This window comes from Plectropomus leopardus, chromosome 11 (genome assembly GCF_026936395.1).
Source record: "Plectropomus leopardus strain MGB_pleo_1.0 chromosome 11, ASM2693639v1, whole genome shotgun sequence".
NCBI lineage: Eukaryota > Metazoa > Chordata > Actinopteri > Perciformes > Serranidae > Plectropomus > Plectropomus leopardus.
The window spans coordinates 5639417-5663851 of record NC_142186.1 but is presented as its reverse complement, the minus strand read 5'-3'; the positions used below and the strand labels follow the sequence as shown (position 1 = coordinate 5663851).

The following is a 24435-nucleotide window of genomic DNA, read 5'->3' as shown; positions in this document are numbered from 1 at the left end:
GAAATCGAATCAAGTCATGACCCAAAGAATCGAAATTGAATTGAATTGTGAGGTTCTTGACAGTACCCAGCCCTAAAACTAATATGTGCCTTTAACTAAAGCTTGCACAAATAACTGAGTGTCAAAACTCATGTTTCTTTTAGTCTGCTTCTGTGACTCTCAGTAAAGTAAAACTATCCAGAAGACACATTGTCATATATGGCATAAATGCACGTGTATTCATCATTTAGGAGATACAAGAACTCCTTAAAACCCATTGTATATTTATCTTTATCTACCTTCATGCTATTCAAAGATAAAAAATACTTGCATTCAAATAGCCCATGTATGGTATTATGTCACAACAACCCCCACCAAACCAAACCGTAAATCCAATTTAATCTGCACGGCAAATCCAAATTTGTGTCCTAATCTGAGCATTTAATTGGATGGAGTCAGGAGATATCGGCAACTAGAATACTTCAGCTGGTGACAAAGACCTGTTACATGCTCTTGGCTCGTCTCCACTCCATTAAATTGGAGGAGGGAGGCACTGCTGAGGAGAGTGAATGAGAGATAGTCTCGCAGCAGAAGAGTTCTAGTGAAGTACAGAGCGAAGGAGGAGGACAGAGAGAGAAAAGTGTGGAGTATTGGAGAGAGATGCAAACCACTTGTTATGCACATTTCCCTTTCTTTCCACCCTATTTGGGCTAAATGTGGGCTGGCATGCTATTGTTTGAGGCACGCAGGGAGGTGTGTGTGCGTGTGTATGTGTGTGTGCTGGGCAAATACAAGGGGGGTTCTCAGGCGAGACACTTGTCAATAATATTCCTGAAAAAAAAAAAAAAAACGTGTTAGAAAAAATGCCCTTATCTCACCCTATAACTGAATTTCTTCAAAAAAATAAATATCACAGCTGACCTGTGACCTGAAGTTACATTTTTGCAGCACATACCTCTGAGGCTTTCCCATCTCCCTCCGAGGGGGGCAGGTGGCAGCTGCTCTGCCCCCCTCCCTCCCTGCCTGCCTGCCTGCCTCCAACTCTTCGGCAGACACAGCCAGCAGTTCCAGCCCACACTACTGCCTCTAACATTAGCAACGCTTTGAGAGGAAAAGCCATGTGGAGCTGCCCATCACTTCCAGCTACACAACACACTCGGCCCCCGTAATGATCACACTCTCCTCTCTCTCTCTCTTCTATCGTGCACTCACTTCCTGCAGGGGGGTTTGAAAACAGATCTGGCTGGCTGTGTGTGCTGAGAAAGAAAGCGACTAGTCTTCGTGATCACACCCTGATCAGGGAGCTCCCTGGAAACCTCAAACATCACACTGTGTTTCTGCACTTCTTTGACTCGTGTGTTACGCCAAATGATTAAGAAGTGCAAATAAGAGTTTTCCCTGACATGCACAGAGCACTCTCAGTCAGGGAATTTATCTAAAAAGACAACTTCCCTTTGCACAAGTATGTGACTCACCAAGTAAAAGCTCTCCTTTATTCAGCTTTAACTTACTGCACACCCCTCTGGAAGCTGCTAAAACACACAATACACACACACCAAGAGAAAACAGCTTACCTCACTTTGTAGCAAGCCGTTCAGCAGTCCATCACCCAGCACTTTCTCTCAAGACTCAAGTTTGTGGAAGCAGCAGGAGCAGCAGAGGAAGAAGCAACAGGCAAGAATAAAGACCAGAAAGAAACAGAGCAACAGAGAGAGAGAGGGGGAACAACAGCACAGGGGGGAGGAGAACACGGACTGAGCGACTGAGACAGAGCTAATGGTGACTGACAGACTCCCAGAGACGCCTCGTCTGAGCAGGAGGTACGTTAAAAACCCACAAACTAACTCGCTCCTCTGCCCGTCTGCCTCTCCAGCTTGACGTCAGCATGGTCACATGACCTCGCTCTGGTGTGGAGGGGAAATGAAAAAAGGGGAGGGGAGACGGGGAGACAGAGAGAGAGAGAGAGAGAGAGAGAGAGAGAGAGAGACAAGAGGGAGAGACGGAGAAGCCTGTGTTGCCGTGGTAACAGGCACACTGCACTGCAATGATTTCAATAGGTCATCTGACACACACACACACACACACACACACACACACACACACACACACACACAAAGATTCTTACATACAGAGGAGATGGTAAAAGACGAGCTGAGTGCTGCAGACAAACTAATGGAGAAAAGGTGAACAGAGAGGAGGAGCGACAGAAAGGAATGAAGAAATAAAGCTGATACTCGGTGGTTCAAGTTTCCTTTTTTTCTCCAACTCACAGAAATAAATGCAATTTGAGATGGAATGTGCACCAGACAAACTACACTTTTGAACTCGTGCTTTCGAGCCTCTTACAAGCCACTTTTAAGCTGTTAACATCAAGTTTGTTTTTAAAACAATTTATAACCTTTTTGAAGGGGCACTAATGCACAGAAAGGGGGGATTTTTATTGTATTAAAAAATTTTCAATGACAAAATCAGGACTTTCAAAACCACCTTAAATAGACTGTTAAAAACTGCTCAGCTCTGTACTCGCTGACCTTGAACTCTGGACTTTACAACTTGGTACTAATCTGACAAGCATTAAATTGTGATGCACTATTGTGTGTAGCTTTTTATTGTTTTGTATGTGTAGTTTTATCTTGTATTGTCAGTCTTGTGTCTTCTACTTGTATAACTTTATATCATGTGTTACTGTGTGTATTATTTGTCATGTGTGCTTTCTCTTCTTCATGTACAGCTTTGTATTATCATGTCACTGTGCTGTGTATTTGTCTGCAGATGCAAATTAGCTCTGAGCTATAATCTGGTACAGTGCATCAAATGGTAACATTTAAACTGTACATGTTCCTTTTAAATGAAACAAATAAATACAAATACAAATGTTCATCATGGTTTGGTTCAAAAGACAGCTGGGCTTATGTTATCAGAACACAACTTTAATATTAGAAATTAATCTTCTCTCTATGTTGTTACTCTCATACGCCCAAGAATCTTTATTCCCTTCACGACTCCAGTGATTTATTCAACACATGACTAATAAAAGAACTATATCTGTACAAAGGAGAGTGGAGAAGAAATGAGTAAGAAACTAAATAAGCTTCATGATTACTTTAGGGAAGTGGGGAATACAGTAGCTCCAGTTTCAATTGCGTTTTTATTACATTTATATCATAATGTGACGAGACAGGCTGAAGCAACGCACCTTGACAAAAAGACCAGATTTCAGGTATAATATGATTTACAGCCAACAGTAACAAGGAAATCAGCAACGGTGGCAATCAGGGAGGGGATATGGGTATGATTACAACTCCATGTCTCATTAGCAGAGTTAATGATGCACATCGGCCCAGACTCTTTCAGGTAGCAGAGTTTGGCAGAGACTTCTGTCTTTGCACAATAACAGATTTCTACTCAAGCACACTTGACGCTGCGAGATTTTGCTGTGAGTGAATTATTCACAAGTAAAGCAATAGTTTGAGACTTTGGAAAGTACACCTTTTCACTGCTGTGAGAGGATTGAAACCACAGTCAAGTCTGTATGCTAAATATGAAGCTACAGGCAGCACTGCATTTGGCATTGCTGAACATAAAGACTGGAAATAGAGGGAAACAGCTGGGCTCCATCCAAAGACTACAAAATCCATCACCTGTCAACACCTCTAAAGCTCATCAAGTTACATATGTAGGAGCGCTGAGGCAACTTTGCAGTGACTACAGGACTCCGGTCACTGCTGCAAGCCAAGAACAACCCTGTAAAAACCACATCCTGTTGTTTTTACACTGTGGTATTAGTACAATATAAATAAACTAGATAAAAAGTGTTAGGTAGTGAGCTTTCCAGGTTCTAGAAGGCAGATTTTAGTGTTTGTGCTGAGCTAAGATAATGAGCTGCTGCCAGTTCCCCAAACTATTCTTTAAAAATAATGGTAATCTCTGAACAAAAAGCTACATATTTATGCAGAATCTGTAAGCAACGGGACAGAAGTTTGGTATTAGAAACATTGTGGTGTCAGTTTGTAGCCAGAGTAGAATTGACCAATTACGTTTAAGTGGCAGGTAAAAAGTCAATGTGGACAAAAGAGGCGGACCATACTGGCTGAAATGCGATCTCAAAACCCATTAGCTCCACATCAGATTACCTGAAGGGCAGCATTTACATCTGAATGTCCAATTCATTAAAGATACTGCCTTAATGATATTACACAGCACACATGCCCATTAAGTTTTAGAGTTGAATGCAATTTGCCCTTTTTTGCATCTGATTGCAATTATCCACTTGTAAGAAATTAATGTTGCCTTTGCACCAACAACACAGTAGGTACAACAATAGCAAATAGAAAACTTCAGTGGGAAAGTGATATTCTCATTCAGCATGCCTGGCACACCTTCACCTGGCTTCAATCACTGCTGCCATGATCACTGGAAAATCTGGGCATGACAACACCTTCAGTATGAATGTGCTTCAGTTACCATCAACTCTCTGAAGACAATAATAATTTCAATGTAACTGCGTGTGTTTATTAGCACTGATCCTTGTGAACAGGCGTGTATATCTGCATAGAATGACAGCGACACGGGGGTGGTTCTGTTTTTTTAATCTTTTTTTGGCATCTTTTAAATGCCTGTGTGTTGCTCTAAATTTGGACATTTTTACGGGTCCGTGAATGCAGCGCAGCAGGCACAGCTTCATGAGTTCTTCCTTTTTCCTCAGCAGCAGTTTGCCACTTGTGGGGTGGATAACTGATCCATCGATCTGTTCACAGCTGATCAGATCACATGGATGGATGAGCGGAGCAGTTTGTAAGTCAAATTAAACTTTCAGACCCCGCAGAATGAATGGTTAGCTTTCACTTTCAATGTGGCTTATGTTCTGCTGCGCTGTCTCTGTCCCAAATGAGCTACAAATAGCCCAACAGTACATATATTCTTATAGCACTTCTGCTAACCAGTTCAGCTCAAAAAATGTATTTGTGGTTGTGGATTTCGTTGTGTCAGCCTGCCACACATAAATGAATGTGTGGGAAACCCTGACATTACTTAATTTAAACAAGTGGAAATAGCACAGGAGCACTGAGATGCTATTTGCTTGGCAGCCCAATTAGAGGTGCATTTCACCCTTTGCAGGTGCTTTGAGAATGACACAGTTTCTTTTTGTCTTATTTGTGCAGGTTTAGCAGCCACAAAAGCCAAACAATCCATTGCAATTTGCTCATATGTCTTTTGTTGCTTTTATCTATTATACTTTAATTAAATCCGAGCAGTCAACCATCATGTTGCAGGCACTCAAGTACAAAAACTCTCTGTATTTGGAATTTACACATAGTCATCTGTTAAAATGTCACCTCACCTCCACTTCCAAAATCTGCTTTGCATTGTGTGAAGTTTATCTGGGGCAGGGCTTGAGTATCGGACAAAGACTTGAGGGTGTGCAGTGTGGGAAGACAAACTATTTGAGACCCTCTTTAACCCCCCCCCCCCCATCCTCCACTGACCCAAGCTGTGAGTATGAACAGCTTTGGGCTGATTACATTCATCTGAATAGCATCTGCTTGTCCGTTGAATGGAGCGCAGTGGGGCCCAGATTAGGGTGGGGTAGCTCGGAGGGTGGAGCGAGGTCAGCCAAGTGAGAACCACCCCCAGCTGGACTGCTGTGAGTGAGGGTAAGCGCGGCTGAGTAAGAGGCACAAGGAAAGAAACGCAAGCTGAAATGCCACACAAGGCAGAGAGAATCGACACGGTGAAGGGAAAAGTCATTTAATAAAGCCTGCAGCTATACATGACTGCAAAGATCCTGCTGGGGCGTAAAGAGGAGACAAGAGTGAGGAGAACACCAAAGCACAAAGAGATCAGATGATGTAAGACACTGAAATGAGAGTCTGAGTGTCAGGTGGGTAAATTGGTTGAGGGATAAAAATCATTTAGACTAAAGCTAGAGTCCTGGGATTAGTGGGCTGATGGGTGATGCTTTAAGGTGAAAACATGGTGACTAAGAGTAAACCTGGGGTAAGGGATAGTCTACTATGTTGAAAAAGCCAAGATGTACCAGTATAACCTGTTTATACACAAATCTGGGAAAATAGCACAAGTCACCATTACTACAGCGGCATCTCCCTCCTTCTCGAGCATGTTTGAATGCAAGCTGCAGCTCTTTATTGATTTTGCTAGCTAATGTTAGCTAGTACAGTAACTGTAGTAAAGTTACATTACAGCACTTCATCGCTTGTTTATATATGTAATATGTACATTTGAATAACGTTAAGATCACCATACATAGTACCTTCATCACTAAATTTATCCAACTCCCCATGCTGCTGTCATCATAACGTTATTGTTTAATACTATGTCTACAGATGTCAGCAGGCAACAGTCTAGATGTCGGAACACACAAATTGGTCGCCAGATTCGTTTATGGGGTGTCCTTAGAAGGAGGAATGCTGGCCATTAAAATGAAGGGTTGGGGGATGATAAAGTGATGGTATTTGTTGGTATAGCAGGTAAAAAAACTGAAGAAATTCATTTACAGATTTAGGGCTGGAGCGACGCGTCGACGTAATCGATTACGTAAATACGACGATTCGCGTAATGTGCGTCAATGCATTGCACCGTTTCACACAGCACGCGCCATGAGAGCGTGAGAAGCGCCATTCATGTTTCTGTTTCAGCACTCATATTATCAAGTTAGAGCGTGCACACTGCTCGCCTGAGCAGCGCCTGTCAGGCGCGTCTCTGCTGCGTTTCAGCTGCAGCACATCTTTACACGTGACGCTCGCGTTTGTTGACTCTGTACCACTTTATACTGCAGTTTAAAGCCTGTCTGTCACAGAGATGAGGAAATATAAAGATGTTGGTTTTACCTCAACTTCCTTGCTTCCCTTTCAAAACAAAAGTTATCTGACTGTGTCTCTGTGGACAGAATGCCATCAGCTGCTGATACAATGCATTTTATTTTGAAACATTTACAGGACGGGGTTTTCAGCTGTGCAGGAGCTTGTATAACTTCATAAATGAGTGGAATCTGTTCTTATAAATATGAAAATACAGCACTCATGTCAGCAGGCAGTGATATGCCTTAAAGGCTCAGTTAAGGCTGGACTATATTTGATACAGAAAGAATGTACAAGTTATAATTATTTCTGTTAGAGAAAGGTTATAGTGTTATTCAAATTACACTAATTTTACTGTTTTGTTGGACTTCTAGATTTGAGGTTTGTTACTGTAACAAAGAGTAACTATTTTTTTATTCCTCCTAAAAGTGACTTGTATTTTAAATTGTTTTATTTATGTGGCTGTTGGATTGCTAAATGTAGATGCACTACATCCCTTTTACTTGAGTGGAACAAGCTCTTGCATTAATTTTATTTTGGAGAGACTTTATATCAGACTGTAAAAGACAGATTACCAGTTAAGACTGGGCTATTTTTTATTGGGGAATAACGCCCTGCAGCGTTTTAAAATGTTATTTTTGTTAAATTTGTTGTTATATTAATCGATTAATAAAAAAATAATAGTTATAGCAATAAAAAAATAATTGATAGATTAATTGAAAAAATAATTAGTAGATTAATCGATCAAAAAATAATCGTTAGGTGCCGCCATATACTGATTACATTTCAGCACTGCATGTTTCATGTTTTCAACCCTGCATACTTGGACGATCACTGTGGAAAGTGGGCATGACTGTCAGATTATTAATATGAAAGCCCCCCAGGAAAGATTTGGGATTACAGACCACCTCATCTGACCTTTTGAAAGAGTCTTTCAACTACTTCTCAGACTCTCTGCACAGCACTCTGAGGCATGCAACCAGCGTCTCTCTGTGTGTGTGTGTGTGTGTGTGTGTGTGTGTGTGTGTGTGTGTGTGTGTGTGTGTGTGTGTGTGTTAGGATGTTGGGTGGGTAACCGGCACTAGAGGGAATTCCTTCCTCCTGAAGACTCAGGAAGCAACAGCATGGGCGGAAGAGAGAAAACAACTTCTCTTTCCGAGGCAAACCCTTTAGAAGTGTGTTCCTTTGGAAGAGGAAACACTCCCCACACTGTCACTGTTAGAAACTCGCTTCCAAATAACTCTATTATTGTCTGCAGCCAGTTTCTAAAATCAGTGTAGGGTAGAAAAAAATCAAGAAGAAACAATAGACTCTCAGAAATTCTGGGATGAAACTGAAAATGAACCCAAAACAAGCCACACTGACAGATGACAAATGCATGCCTATTGTTATGTTAAAATAATTTTGTAAAAGTAGTGACTGGGCAGTGAGACCTAAGGGAGGCTGAATGTTGGATCTGTATCAGAGAGTGGACATGTTAATCTCAGCAGTTGGGCTGGAGGTATTAGATAACAAGAGATTATGAACTGGATAATCAGATGTCAGAGAGGGAAGTCCTAGAACTCTTAACAAGGTCTGAGTGTCTTATCTAACAAATCAATGACACACACACAACCACACACACACACACACACACACACACACACACACACACACACACACACACACACACACACACACACACGTTATCCTTACAATCCCACAGGATGCTATTAGTGTTTCATCATTCATCTCAAAGAATATGATGAAATATTTTGAGAGAAGCACTGCTGGATGGAGGCTTAACCTAATGAACTGGACTGAAAAATGAAGCCAACACTTAAGCATGAAAATACTGCAGTTCCTTAAACAGCCACATGAAGCTGGCTCCAGAAGTCAATCCCCACACACCAACATGTTAAATGCTGACCTCTACAATAGAGATAAACATGTTTACAGCCTGGTACAAAACAAAGTTTTGGTCTCTATAGACTAATTGTAATATTTATGACAACAGTGCAAGGGGTGAATTTTTATATAACTTTACATTTTATCATTTACATTTTATTAATGCTTTAAGTTACGCATATTAAAGGGTGGGGCTGCTTTCAGTGCAGGCTATCTGCAAGGCTCCACTACATTCTGAGTCAGACTGTCCCCTCATTCAACCATAGCTCCTCTCCTCAAAATATGTTCACTTCTGGCTCCAAAAACCAAGATGGCAATGGCACAGTGAGCAACTGTGAAGAGAGGCTGCGATAGGCATGAAATGAGTGGTTTTAACTTGATATAAATAGATTTCTTTTTGGGTAGCTCATTCTCCATCTCTGTGACCTAAGCCACTAACAGGTTTAACCATGTGCTAAAATGCACTTGGTGGTTACCCTGCATATCCTGTGTTGCATTAGACAGTTATAAGCTCTCAAGATATCAGAATGCAAAGTAAGGTCAAAAGTATTCTCTGAAACAGCGAAGAAAACAATGGCAGAAAGATTTAAAGAGGAACTTTCTATGCCATTTCCATTTTTTTCTGCTTTTTCTGATATCAGGATTAACCTTGAGCTTCTGGGGTAACACGCCACTGCGCTGTGGTTTGTGCTATCTGAATTTGAGTTGCTCCAGAAGGCAACTAATGCTAACTATAGCTAAATAAAGGTCTGTGTGTCACAGCATCAGCCAGCTACCACGACAGGTAGAATTATAAATATACCACAAGCCTTTTTGCTGACAGTATACAAAGATGACTCTACAGGCAGTGTGAACAGGCAGACAGTAATTGGCCTAAACTAAGCACCGCTAAGCTGAAGCCGGTAACAGAGCTCTGCAGTCAGCTTCCCAACAAACCAAAACTATTACTGCAGCACCAGTCTATTTTCTGTTGTATCCCATTTTAGAAATCTCCTAGTATCACTGCTGACTGTGTTTTCTAAAAATAACATACTTCTTCGACATATTTGTCAGTTGTGTCTAAACAATCAGCGACACAAGCACAAGCACGCACACACACACACACACACACACACACACACACACACACACAAGCAGATAAAAGGAATATTAAATATGCCTAATGGAAACACATCAATTTGAAAAAACTCCCATTCATCACAAAAAAAGTTTTTTACACTTACATGAGGTGGTATTTCAGGTAATTCAAAGCCATATTTCTCAAAACTGCAATAGAAACACTTTTCGTTTGTATAGGTCATATGATGTACAAAAAAGTGTCGGTAGGAATTGGCTCCCTTGGGTATGATGCAGCAAGTGCTACAAGAAGTGTATTGCATTGCTTAATTTTTTTTGAATCCATAATTCCTCTGTGAAATTGTGGACTGTCATTTCCCAAAAATCCCTCATATGTAACCGCTCCCACGTATGAGGGGCTTGCTTTTCCAATATAGCTCGCATTACATGCCTTTGTTGCTTTGATTGGAAAGAATGACGGCTAGTGCGGTGGCTGCAATAGAAATAAACCTGCTAATGTTTCGAGCATCAATCACAATGCTTCTTGGAATGTTATCATGAGAGGAGAAATCCCATAACATCACTCAGTGGAAAGCAGTCATCTCGCAACTGTGTTTTATTGACACTTTGAAAATATTACTTGAGTTTTGCGCAAATCTGTAATGGAAACCCGCCTGGAAACAGAGGATTCACTCAGAATGTGATAATAAAAGAGCAGAGAAAGAGAGAAAGACTACATCAGCCCTGCAGTAGATTCAAATGCTAAATTTTTGTTACAGAAAGAATAAAGTACTGAGAAAAAGTATCGCTGGGTACTGCTGTCACTTCAAATATGAACGGTACCCAGTCCTATTCAAAACGTACAGAGACAAAAGGCAAAATGAGAGAGACTGACGGGATAGACCCAGAGTTTCTCAGTTCTGAGTTCAGTCAGAGGTTGAGCTGAACACACGCTACACACTCCAAACTTCAGTGTCTGTCCTTGTGAGATTCTCAGAGAGCTACTTTGTGGAAACTCCTTGAAACTCATCCTTATCATTTCAAAGGTTTTGGCGTGAAGGTCAACAAGTGCAGCTTTAGGTGTCAGACGCTCCGTTGCTGTGGAGGAACGGTTTGGAACATCAAGCATTTCTGTCAACACAAGACCGAGGCAGCACGTGGTGACTACAGTGATGTGGAGAATGTGGTGTTGCGTAATTACAAGCGTCGCCTTTCTATGTAACTGCCAATTACAACACATACAGGAATCAGCAGAAAGCTGGCGGGCAGACAGGGAAGTGAATTCATCTCCCACGCACCATATGGTTATGAATATAACAATGCACTGTCCTGAGAGGAGACACAGAGGGAAGAGGACATCCTCATACACCCCCTACCATCCAGACATGTAAATGTGCAGCCAAGCATAATCTCAAATACTGCAGGGAACCTTGTCTAAAGAAGATGTATTGTCCACACAGTCTACTGCTTGTGACGACACACTCCTTTATCCTTTGGCAGTGTGTCAGAGTCTCTTCCAAACAGCAGCTGCTCTTGAAGCTTTACGTGTACATCACAGTACAGTAGGTTAATTGACAGCTCGCTGAAATGAGTAGACAAGATTGTACAAAAACAAATCTTCTCCTTATGTGTTATGTAACGGCAGTACATGAGGTGGGCGAGCCGATGCACCTCGCTGAACAGGCTAATCCAATGTACCACACTGCGTGCCAAAACAAATGACGAAAGCATTTCAGTGTTGTGTAATAAAATATGTTGATGTAAATTAATACAAGATAAAAACTAAAAAACAAAAGAAACCACCATTTGTCTATTAAGGGGGCATTGAATTATAGTGGATAGAAAAACAGAGTATTTTTAGAAGATATTAGCGATAAAACTGAAGCTCTGACATAGCTACACATTCTCATGAAGTGAACATTAGCGGTGGTACTGGTAACTGTTGGGATATCACGCAAAACTCATATAAGCTGGTACTACTATATTAACACTTCATATAAACTAAAGCCATTTTGACACAGATACCACACTACAGGGTTGCTACGCAGTCCCTTCTTTCTGCCATCTTTCCATTTTTACACACATCAAACCAAACAACAGCGACAACATGTCCATCCAATATGTTATTATAGACAGCATGCTGGCATCGCAAAATCAAAAGAGGTGTAACACAGCAGCAACAGCCTTGAGTCCAATTTTGAGAGACTGGATTTAGTCTGATTTCAATCTAATGTGTCTACATTTATTTTAAGTCTAGTTTTAGCCAGACTAACACAATAATTTCCCTTTTTCTAACATCGTGTAAACATATTGATTATTTTAACAATTTGTGGACATCTACAGCCACTGTCCATCTTCTTTGAGTTAATTACTAACTGCTACTAACTTCTTTTAAAATCTCCTGCGGTGGGTCGCATGCATAAAACGCAGTCAAATTGTCACACCCATCCAGCCCATGATCCATCCTGCTTGCTGTCCCTTTTACATAGACCTTAATTTGGTGCTGTTACTGCCTCAGGTGCTGGCTCAATGGTGAGAAAACTTTGTCTCCCCCTTCTGTGATTGAACCTTTCATACTGAACTGCCAGGTGGCAAATCAGCATGATATTCCATGATATTTCCCTAGTGTAAAAGGGGCTTAGATAACTGAATTGAAAAAGTGTCTGAATTAAAGTATATTTTCAGTACTTCTTATTTAACTATATTCTCAATGAGATCCTTAGATCCAAATCCAGGAATAGAATTTTTCATAATCAAAATGAGGTCTCCAAAGAGAAGAGGAATTTATCTTCCTAAATCCCTTTACACGAAATGAATGTCTACCTGTTCTCCTATACATATACACCTGACCGAGGAGAAGATGACGAAAGTTACAAGAAGAGAAAAGATGGACGACTCACCAAGAAAGATGAGCTATAACTCTTTTTTGTTCATTTTGAAATGTCATGCTTTTACTGTGAAACCTTCTACAGCTTGATTTGGCAATACTGAACTCGATCATGGTGATGCCAAAACAGAAAATAAAATTTGATATGAGAGAGAGACAGAAAGAGACACACTGTGGACGCATTGCCCACTGTCCTCCTCCATCTCTCGCTTTAGTCTTGTTTTGCGTCACCCGTGTTTGGCCATCCTGGTTAGACAACCTGCTACACTAAAGTAGTTGTCAGAGCTCTGGGCAGTTGGAAGAGTTTTTTATGCTGAAAGTGGTGACTGTAACATTTTGTATGAAGTAATAAACTGGCAGAAGAAAGTGGAGTAAAAATTGTTGATGCTATTGAAAACAGCAAAGTTACTATTAAGAGAATTTATTTTAGCATTAGAAATATAATGGAAAAAATTATGCATCTACTATGCATTTGAACAGGTGCAGAAAATGCTTTCATTCCAAATGTATCAAAACAGCACTCAGGCGTGTGACTCATTCCATCTGCCTTAATGCCATTAAAAATCAAACAGCAGTGGTTATGAAAAAAGCCGCCATGACAGGTTGTTGCCCTGAAAATTACCCAGTATCTGCGTACATTAGTAAAGCAGCCACTATAACTCTCAGACTGTTAGTGTTATGTGCTTGGATAGAGGTAGTCTTACAATTTCAGCAGCAAAGAGGATAAATACAACACAACCTTTACAACTGTGAAGTGTCAATGATTAAAGCTAGAACAGACTTTTCATACAGATAATGTAAGACTTGACAGAAAGTAAAACCCATTGAAAAACTGAGGTAATACAGAGGACAACACACTGGACAATAGGTTAAATGCGATTAAAGAGTCACTTATGAAGTACCAGAATACAGCCACGGTAGTGGCTACGTGAAGCTAAGCTGCTGGGTTTATAATGTACCTGCAGCATATGCTCGATGTAGATACATACCCACTGCTGTACCCTGATGTGTACCTATGTACCTAAAATTCTTTAAATGTCACAGCAATGTAGAACTTTTTATTTTTGTAAACCGAAAACCATTTTCCTCAGTGGAAACAAAGCTTTTACTTACTTTTACTTCCCAGATCAGAAAAAATATATTATAAAAACAAAAAAGCCGCCACAAAAAAGCATTGTTATTCTTATGTGTGATTCACTTTGGCTTCATATGAGTAATAGAAAAGTTTGCCAGCCACCAGGCTAATTTATGCAATGAAAAATGTCAAAGGTGTATGCTATTAGCATGTTGAATAGAGAAAATGTGTCAAATAAAAGGCAATTGTATTATGTGTTAATTGTGAGTTATAACTGAGCAGAATTTTGTACTCAAAAAACGTCCCCATTAAACCATGTTTTATGTGTGTTGTTATGTTTTTTTTTTTTTTAAATTAATCAAACTTTACGGCACTTGACAGAAACTCAATACAGTGGCATAGAAACCCCACTGCTAACTGGAGTTTTGGCGATGTAATTGCACAGAAACCATACAACACACACCAGACACACCACCATACAAGTACAAATACTCACAGTAGGCCAATGGCATAAGCAATGGCTGATGGGAATGTTATATGGTTTCTAGGTATTTGGTCATAAACCAAAGTAACAGAATAAGTGATGAGGAGTAAACAAACTTGAGGCACTCATGCATGGAGCAGGAACAAATGCACTTAAATTAAGTATAAAAGCCTTTATCTAGAACATGACTACATGCATTAAAAAGCTAACTGGTGTCCACCCTAAGATTCATCAGGGTTCAATAGACTATGTGATACTTTGACTTGAGGATCACCAAAGTTACCAGAGATCATCCTAAATGTCCAGATTTCATGGAAATCCATCCTACAGCCTTTGAGACATTTCACTTAAATCCCCCAAATGTCATTTGGTGGAGCTAGAGAAAAAGTCAGTGGATCATTTTAGTTATTTGGATTCATTATATGCTGCAATTTGGGCAGAAAAGGGAAAGAAACTGAGTAGCAGAGAAGTGCTGAACACAACAAACTCTACTCCACAGAGTGGTGGTGGTGAGTTAACTTCACAGGACCGGAGTAAATTTCAGGTGAGCCGTTCAACCTGATGAACTGGATTATAAAGTTATTCATACAACACACATCACTGTTTGCTAATCCCTGATTCATCCATTCAACCGTGGTTACAGATCATCATCCTAGATACATAATGAGATAATTCCTGGATATGAACTACAGATTTATCATCTTTTTGGTAAGTTTTGTTTACTATTCTCACACATGTGATGCTGATGGTCCAAATGCCAAGTCAAATTTAAACGAATGAATAAACAACAAACACTTCAAGTGTGTCAAAGTGGCATTACAGCTCTGGCTGCTAATAATTATATTATTGCATATATCTTCATAATCCAAAGTGCTAAGAAGACTGTTATTTACAGATGATATCTATTTAATCGCATTTATAGCTGGGGAGGTGGGCTGTGAACAAAAGAAACTGGAAGTGAAAAAAGGTTTGTTATACAATCTGCAAAGTATCTCAAGAGTTACTCAACAGCATTAACAACCCACTCCATCCTCTGTGATTCAGGAGCTATAAACAGAAGAAAAGATGGATGACCAGTCTGTCCCATCTATTCTTCTTTTATGGCAGACGGCAGGCTCGGTGCACAGAGAGGATTAAGCAGAGCCCACTGTCTCGGTCTCTCTCTTATCAGGGAGCAGCAGGTTGGAAGTCAGGAGCAAGAATATGACACATCACCACCTCCCCTATGAGTCACGCTCTGGTCCTCTGCTCACTATTGCTGATGCACACATGCATACAGACTCCACACACACAATGAATACATACACACAAACCCAACTTACACATTCACACACACACACACACACACACACACACACACACACACACATGCTCCCACACATGCATCAATAATATTCAAACAGAAATAGAGCTGTTGTCTCTGCATATTGATGACTGTCTACTGGCATGGAGGGGATGGACAGATGCAACTCGCCTATCAAATGTCAGACACAACGAAGTTCGTAGCTCACAGCAGCAGCCGTGACTTTTTTATTTTTTATTTTTACTGGCCAACCACTTCCTGTGAGTCACACAGTTTTTCCAACTTTAGACACATCACTTGTTGTATTAATACATAGGTAAAGTAGCTGGTGGTGTTTTTGTATTTAAAATATGGACAATGGCAATGTTTGAACAGTGCAAATGGATGATTGTCAGATAATTACTTTGAGGGCCTGAAATGGTTTGTTGATTTATCGATGAATCAATCAGCAAAAAAATAATCTGCAACTAGTTGTGTTTTTGTTGCTGCTTTTTGCTGCTAGTCTTTGTCACATATCATTACAGACTATCTTTAGGTTTTAATGGTTGGGAACAAAACATTCTAAGACATCACCTTTTGCTCTAGGGCATTATAATGGGCATTTTTCACATTTGATAGACTATAATTAATTGAAAAAAATGAGAACATTAATTGATAACAAAAATAATTGTTAGCTGACAGCCAAAATCGCCATAAATGGCTAATGTGCATTCTGCAACTGAGCAGTCATGTGTTCACAGTATGAATTAAGGTTTTTATTATTATAAAGAAGTCAGTGTGTTTATATGTTTATTTAAACATGGAGAGAGACAAAAAAAAAACCACACAATGCTGCGTGGGTAACTGTGTGTCATTATTATTATTATTTGAACAATACATCAGTTTAACAGTGCAAATACAAAGTGATTCAACTATGCTGGTGTTATCAGAAATAGATGTTACATTAGATAATGAATCAAAAGCATGGATGTCTCATTTCTCTAAAAATGTGTTCCGTCTCCTTGCGTCTTCAGCTGGAGGGACAATGATGCAAAGAGAAGGCGCAAGCAAGGGAAAAATACGGGCTGCAGCAGTAAAATATATTTTAGCCACCTAAACAAATTCCCACCTAAAAAAAATCCACAACAGATCCTAACTATTCCTTAAACCCTTTAGAACCTCTTTAATAGTGCACAAACTCATATTGTATTATCAAAATCATGCTTTCAAAAATGTTATGCATTAATATGAATTTCTACTATCATTGAGTTCATTTTGTTAACCAACATCAGTCTTAATTATTAAGATCAAATATTTATTATTTTTCATAATTTTAACCATTTAAATACCAAGTTTTTATCATGATGACACTATGTTTTTAGATGGACAAAAAAACACAAAAATGAATTATTTTCTACATGCAAAGTAGATTTGTATTTTTATTATCACAGCCTGGGATATGTCACTGATTTGCAGCAACATCGATTATGACAGGGAAACCTAGTGGAAAAAGCATGTATTTTCTCCATATTCTTAATATTCGATATATCTACTACCCCTAAGGCTATACATAATGTTACAGTAATCAAATATTCAGCTATGATAAGGTTGTGAGTAAAGCCCCTTTTAAAATGCAATTTTTGAGTTAAGTGTCAAAACATGATTCTTGATGTGCACCTGTACCCTAATTAGGGATTGACAGATTATCGACTGCCAAAAGTGGCTAGTAAGAGTGACTGTGTGAAACGCCTCTTCCAACTTGTACCCACCTTTAGCGGGTGCTAATGCCAAGCCCTGTTGATAAATATGGATTTATTCCATGTCACAACCTCAGTCTAAAAAAGGAAAGGAAAATAATAGTCCACAATCACATTTTCTCCACCAACTACACCAGAGCATCTCATAAAAACAAAAAATAACCCCAGCAGCAGCTTTTACTGCTGTGAACCCCAGCTCAGAGGGTAAGGCTGTGGGAGAGAGTGAGGTCACCATACCAAACATAACCTTGGTTAAGTGTAGCCTGACCTAAGCAAGAGACCTGGAGCCTTTGGAAAACAACAAGGCAGCAGAGAGGGGTCATGCTTCTCATAAGCATCCAACTTATCTCAAGTACAGACACAGAATAAATCGCAAGATAAAGTAAGACGAGTCTGAGATTATCACCTGCTAAATGTAGGTAAACTGTTTTACAACTGGCAGTTGTAAAATTTTCAGGCCATCTGCCACTTTAGAGAAACACACAGCAGAAAGACACATTTTGAGATCTTAACGTATGATTTGATAGAGCTACACCACTGAAAATCTACAATTCTACAATTCTACAATTTCATTTAGCAGACGCTTTTATCCAAAGCGACGTACAACACAAGCAAGAATTTAGACTTAAGGAAAAAACCCTTAGTAAGTGCAAAAAGTGCTTCAGGTGTGATTGGTCACAGGTATTGCCCGTCTAGTAGCAGAAGAAGTGCTGCACCAAAGTAATAACCAGTAGCGATCTCAGCATCTGAGATTCAGCAATCTCAGTATCACTACTTACGATGACAATCAACATACAACATCGCACAACTTTGTCAGTGCTAGATAATCATTAAGTGCTGGGTTTTGGACCATCTGACTTACTCTACCCCAAAGGGCAAAGAGGAGAAGAGTCAGGTTAAGTGCCTAGGTGTTCTCGGAACAATTGAGTTTGCAAATTGCTATATGAAAGCAGAACTATTCGCCTTAGAACCTTATTTATTTTGACAGTGTTGGTCGATGCATCACGCTATAAGCAACTAAGGAAAATAACTAATTATTATCTCTGTTTCACCATTTTAAGATTAAAATATGTGACGTTTTGTATTTCAGGGAAGCTCTGAGATAAGTGGCTGTCATCTTAGGGAAGTTCAAAAGTTTCACTGGAAGCAAGTGACCTGAAGTGTGACTGTTTGAGGCCGAGTTGCGGTCGGCTCTTGTTTTATATGGCGGGCCTCTCAGCTGGACAAACTGCAGCTGTCCCTTAAACTTAGAGCCCTGCAGGCCTGCGTGTGTATGAGTGTGTTTGTGGGTGACAACATAGAGGGAGGGAGCATGTGTGTATCAAAGAGCAAAGGATGTCCATGTCATTTATCTCTTTTAATATTAGTAAGACAAACAGGCATGTGACAAATACACACACACATACACACACACACACACACACACACACACATTTTTGTCCCTGATATATGAGTGCTTGAGTGTGTTAGTGTGTATGTGCGACTGTGTCTAATGGCCTGTGTTTGGGTGGATCTGGGGGCCTGGGAACTGTGTGGAAATCACATTGGGCTTCCTCTGGCTCATCTCAGAGTCATGGGAAACAACACTGACTAAAAACAACATGGATCGTGTGCGCTGCAGCTTTACCACCCGGCATTACACCGTTCAGGCTGGACGTCATACAGCTTCTGCCATACATTAAAGGAGAGGGCAGCACGTTTACGCCTAAAACGCTTAAAACTAATCCGTGGCTTTACGTTTTGTCTTTTTTTCAGCTTATATACTGGTAGGAAATATGAACAAAATCAGTCTCAGTAATTATAGCATCATTTTACAATTTCATATCAAACTTGTCCCTGAACATGACCCAATTAAAACCATTTGTTTTGTTTTTTTGTTTTACTAGAACCAAGGATAACTAGCACTCATAATTTAAAAAAAAATATTTATTATTTATATGATTTTTGACTTTCTGAGGACTAAATTTCCTGGTTTAAATGTGAGTGTCAAGGCTGATGATGAAAATATCGATTCACTTCTTTTTCTGGGTTCACACGGGAAATTCTGCCTTTTAGTCTGCACAGAGTCAGATCTGTAACAAATAATAACAGCAGAAGCTTGGATTTATATGGCGCCTTACAATAGAACCAAGAACGCTTTAAATAGTAGAGTGAACTAAACTAAACAACATACAAAAACAAATACAAAATCGAAGAAAAAAAAACATATATGAAAAGTAAAAAACAATAACAACAACAAAAAGAAAATGACCCTTAAAAGTACTGACATTTATTTTAAGTGTCTACGTTACAAGAGGCTGCGATTAATCATTTTTTGTCTTTAAGTCGAGACATTTATACACCAACATGCTTTTTAGTCCAACCAACTGACTGACTGACCAGCAGACCAACATAACCCGTCCTGCAGTTGCTAACATGGCGAAAAAGCAGCTGTCATATGAATTCAAGTTTTCCCAGCCTGCTCGGAAACATGGCTACCGTACCACAGAGAAAAAGCCTAATTAGCAAGGAATTACTGGAATTAAGTATGGTCCTTGGGTCCTCTATATTTAGATCAGAGTAGGAGAGAGAGAGGGAGAGAGAGTTGGAAACATCCCAAGGCCCAAATTTTATTTTAGGCCAAAACAAAAATGCCTTTAAACTTACAGTAAGTACCAGCCAGATAAGTTCCATCAGCATGCTAAAAACATCCCTGTGTTGATTTTGAAGTCAACAAAATACCTTAAAAGTTAAAAAATATACAATATAGTTAGATGTTATGTGATAAACAGAAATGGTTAGAATACACATTTAAAGAGGCCAAAACTTCAAAACTACAAGACTACACTTTTTGTGACGATCAGATAATAACTCAGAGAGAGCGTGTGTGGGTGGGTGTGTGTGTGGACAAGTTTGGAAATAAAAAGAAACAAAAGAGTAATGGTCAAGAATTAAATGACTTGTGTTTGTCCAGAGAGACAAAATACAAACATAATGGAGGCCTGTTTGATAAAGACACCAGGAACAATAAATAATAGCTAAAACATGAATGTAATGTGCAATACAGAATAAATGGAGGCTGACAAAAAATACAATGGTTCATCGTTTCAAGAATGGAGGATTTCAGGTCATTTTTACCACTACACAGAGATGAGTCACTTTAATAATTACTGGCCTTCAATTCTTGTTATTCTTTTTAAATACCAAGCTACATGAACCGCATTCTTAAAGTACACTATGTTTTTCTCAATTATGACAATAAAAGTCAGTGCCATTTAAGTGTTTTTGTGTTTTGCGCATAGAGAAGGGATAGTATGAAGAAAGCTACTAGCAGCTGAGGAACAGAACATCTCCTGAGGTCCTCTCACTTTCTCTCTTCCCCACTTGCTCAAATAACACAACTCTTCAGGCAGAGCACAGCTTGATAACCACAAACTCTTCAGTCACACACTTTTTTGCACACAGCACTGGTGTTGCTGAGGTTAAAAGTGATGTAGCACAGACCACAAAATGTAGCACAAGTATAAAATAATCTAGTAGATTCAGTTGTAGTTTGAGACTATTCAAATTTTGTGTTGGGGGAGTTTTAATAATAATTTTCCTTGACCTTTCAAATGAATATAGTACAGAAACTAGAGAACCATCTTGCGCTGGAATCAGCAATACAGCGATCTGTGACTAAAAATGAATGTGGCCCAAGGGCAATGGGCCCCTTTCCTACTTTCTACACCCCGACTTCTTTCACGATTGCTTGAACCTCAACCATCTTCGAACTCAGCCTTAATTTTAATCTTAACACACAAGTGCTGGGCACAGATAATTGGCTATTCAAATATTTTTTCATTGGTTAGGTATTCATTTTTCAATTTAGGGATTCGGGTATTTGTTTGTGAAAAAATATTCTAAGAATTGCTACAAGCTGCATAATGTCACTGTCAGTGCCACTTACAATATTTGCATGTAACATCACATGCTATCATAAATTGCATTTATTAATTTTCTGATTATTACTATTGTTATATGTTATGTTATTATTACCATTATTGCTGTGCATCTGTCCCCCTCTCTCCCTCACTCTCTTTCTCTTTCCTATATGTCATTTTGAATTATATATTTTAAATTTTGAATAGTTTTTTTTTACGACATCTATTGCAAGTCTGTCTGTCCTGGAAGAGGGATCCCTCCTCAGTCGCTCTTCCTGAGGTTTCTACCATTTTTTCCCCTGGTTACAGGGTTTTTTGGGAGGATTTTTTTCTTGGTCGATGTGAGGGTCTAAGGGCAGAGGGATGTTGTATGCTGTAAAGCCCTCTGAGGCCAATTGTGATCTGTAATTATGGGCTTTATAAATAAAACTGACTTGACTTAATGTCACAAAAAGTGCTGCAGGCACTGCAAATCATTTTAAGGTACCTCATCACCATGTGATTCAATTCAATTCAGCTTTATGTTAAGTACGTAACTTAGGACGCAGTGTCATTCATGGGGTGTTAATTTGTAGGATATCATATGAACAGCTGTAAGAGGATATGTCAACCTGAATAGCAGCTAAATCCTAATGTGTCAATGGGGATGAAAAAGTAAAGGAGAGAAAGGGTTACTTCAATGCGAAACTTCTATTTGACGGGTGAGCGAAAAATATATTAAATGTTTGTTTTTGAAGGATTATAATGGCACCATAGCTGGATTATTTAGGAAGAACCCTGTGAAGGGTCCTCCGTAACAGCTCCAAGTAGAACTCTCAACATGAGGGTGTTGCTGCTGTGACTTTCCAAGAATAGTCACTCAGTGGGAAGGTTTTGCACTTTGGGAGATAGACGCGAATTTAATCATGTGATAATAACACTTTCTAGTATTGGTTCCTATGTTAGGGAGCTTCTTCACAAATATCTTAAAAAAGCTTTACTGACATCGGAGCAAACATTTCTCTTGCCATTTCAGTGACAAAATGACTCAAATTTACTTCTGCACCTTGCAACCAAACACTAAGGCAGGAGAGAAGAAGGAGAGAAACTGCTGTCTGAGAATTTGTACCAAGGATAATAGGCAATCCATCAAAAAACCTTTCGAAAACAATTTCTTCCATCCTACGATGCCTTCAAATCATACTGCATTATTTCCCCTGGTTCTGTGAGAGCTGCTTTGGCTCAAGACAATTTTAATATTCCCATGAGTGAAAGCAGAACCACTCGTGTTTATGTACATTCATGCCCTCACTCTCACTCACGCAATCATACATGTACAGACACAGCTGATTGTCCTGGGCTTGAGCATATTTCACACACCATTTGTGAAACTACACAAACAGTTCTGACCTAGAAGTTGGCCTGTCTGACGACCGTATATGGAATGCCACTTCTGGCTCAATAAGAAATTTACTCAATAACTTCGAGGTTACAGTACGGGGAAGAAAAGAGGAACGAGCTGAAACTAAACTAAAAATAGAATAGCTTGTCTACAAATCCATGATGGAGTCCAGATTTTGTTTTCTGGCAAGGTATCACATTCAATGCAATAACATCACCACAGAGCCATTTAAGCAATAGCAAGCAAATAGTACTATGAGAGAAGTATTCAGAAATTTAGCTTAACAGCTTAATATTTTGGCTTTAAGCACATTAAAAACCATCTTTAAACAAGCGTAACTGTGGGCTTTTCTCTTCTAGTGAAGATGATGTCATTTTCAGCTTCTAAAAATCTCTAAGGAAGTGGCCAGCTCCCCTGTGGAGACACATGGCCTCAGTCTCAGGGCACAGGAGAGAGGGACCGAATGGAAACAAATGTACTGAGAGACAAATGAGCAGAGGGTCTGAAGAGCTCAGGTTGTCTTTGAACAGAATGTGACAACAGGGAGACCTCAGCCTTTCCACTGATGCCATGGCAACATGTTCCATGCAGAAAAAGCAGCAAGAATCAGGTGTAAAAACTAGAACAATATTCAACTAGAAGACAACGATCGAGGATCAAACAACCTGTGTGCGTGTGTGCGCGCGCATTCATGCAAAACATCAAACACCAGCAGCAATGTCAAATGAGCAGGGAGACTGTGTAATTCAAGGGATTAACATTTCATTAGCAGCAAGCTCCTAGGCTCTATTTCTGTTCTATTCATGAGGATAAAACCTCCTTATGTATCACCAAACAGCACTGTTGCTGACAGCTGAACAAGAAAATTATGCAATACGAGGGCTTAAACATGTTTTAGCAATGAGCAACCACATTTAAGTTTAGCACCATAAAGCTGTTTTCCCAGTCTCTTCTCATTTATTGTTTTATACTTGCAATGTTTCCCTTTATGCATATTAGCACTAGGATTGCTGGAGGAAGCCTGAGATCTGAGATTTTCATTGCCAATGACTGCTTCTATTTAATTGTTTTACATGAGAAAAACTCGAAATTTCCTCTCGACATAGACATTTTCACTGTGCTATTTTAGTATGAAAAAAACACTTGTGCCTTGCCACCATCACAGGTTCTGATCACAGTGGCTCCCATTGTGGTGTGGCACAGGGATCCCAGCCATATGGAAATTAGGCATATGAGTGGTGCACTTTATGAAAATTAATTACTTCACCACTAATAAAATTACCACTTGCCACTCGCAGCTCTGACTCTTCTTGCACCTGAAGGTCATCGTTTTGGACAGATATTTCACACTATTGTGTTAAAGAGCCCAAGCTAAATAATATATTATATTGTATTGCTTTTTCCCCGAGGGAATTGAACATGGCATTGAATATTGACATTTTTCCAGGTATTTTATCAAAGTAGGACTGGGAGATAAAATTATCTCAATAGGGGATTGCGATGAAGTTTATGTCGAACACCTTGATAAACTTTGAACATTTTTTCCTGATATGAATTAGTCGCACAATGCTGTCACAAGCACAAGCCTCTTGTTTATGAGTAGATGCACACTTCCTTCTGCACGCTGATATGGTCGTAGCTCAACAGAAAGAAAATAGTTCTAACAAGAAATTGCTCACAACAAGGTCTGTGGATTATTTTGAGAAACCAGGTCATGATTTCTGTAAAACAAAAAGAAAAAAAAGAAGAGTTTTTCAAATGTATTTTTTTGGTGCTTTGAGCACCACAAGCTGAGTGCCATCTAGGTCACTTTACAGCAACACTTAGCAACTCACACAAAAAGAATCTAGACTGATAAACAGCAATACAGGTAAGAGTAAAAATATGCATTTTTGATTATGGCGTCAACTGTCCGTTTAAATTAATC

At 39.5% G+C, this 24435-nt stretch overlaps 1 protein-coding gene across 2 annotated transcripts in view; it reads right to left on the bottom strand.

The window, feature by feature from the left end:
• LOC121945171 (neurocalcin-delta A) overlaps positions 1-24435 on the bottom strand; it is an 87691-nt gene that overhangs the window by 47916 nt on the left and 15340 nt on the right. The window contains exon 1 of one of the 2 annotated variants that reach the window (XM_042489204.2): positions 1554-1848. The exons of the other annotated variant lie outside the window; for it this stretch is intronic. The gene's annotated coding sequence lies outside the window, so the exon portion shown is untranslated. Of the gene's footprint in view, positions 1-1553; positions 1849-24435 lie in introns of those variants that run through there. 2 annotated transcript variants of the gene reach the window in all.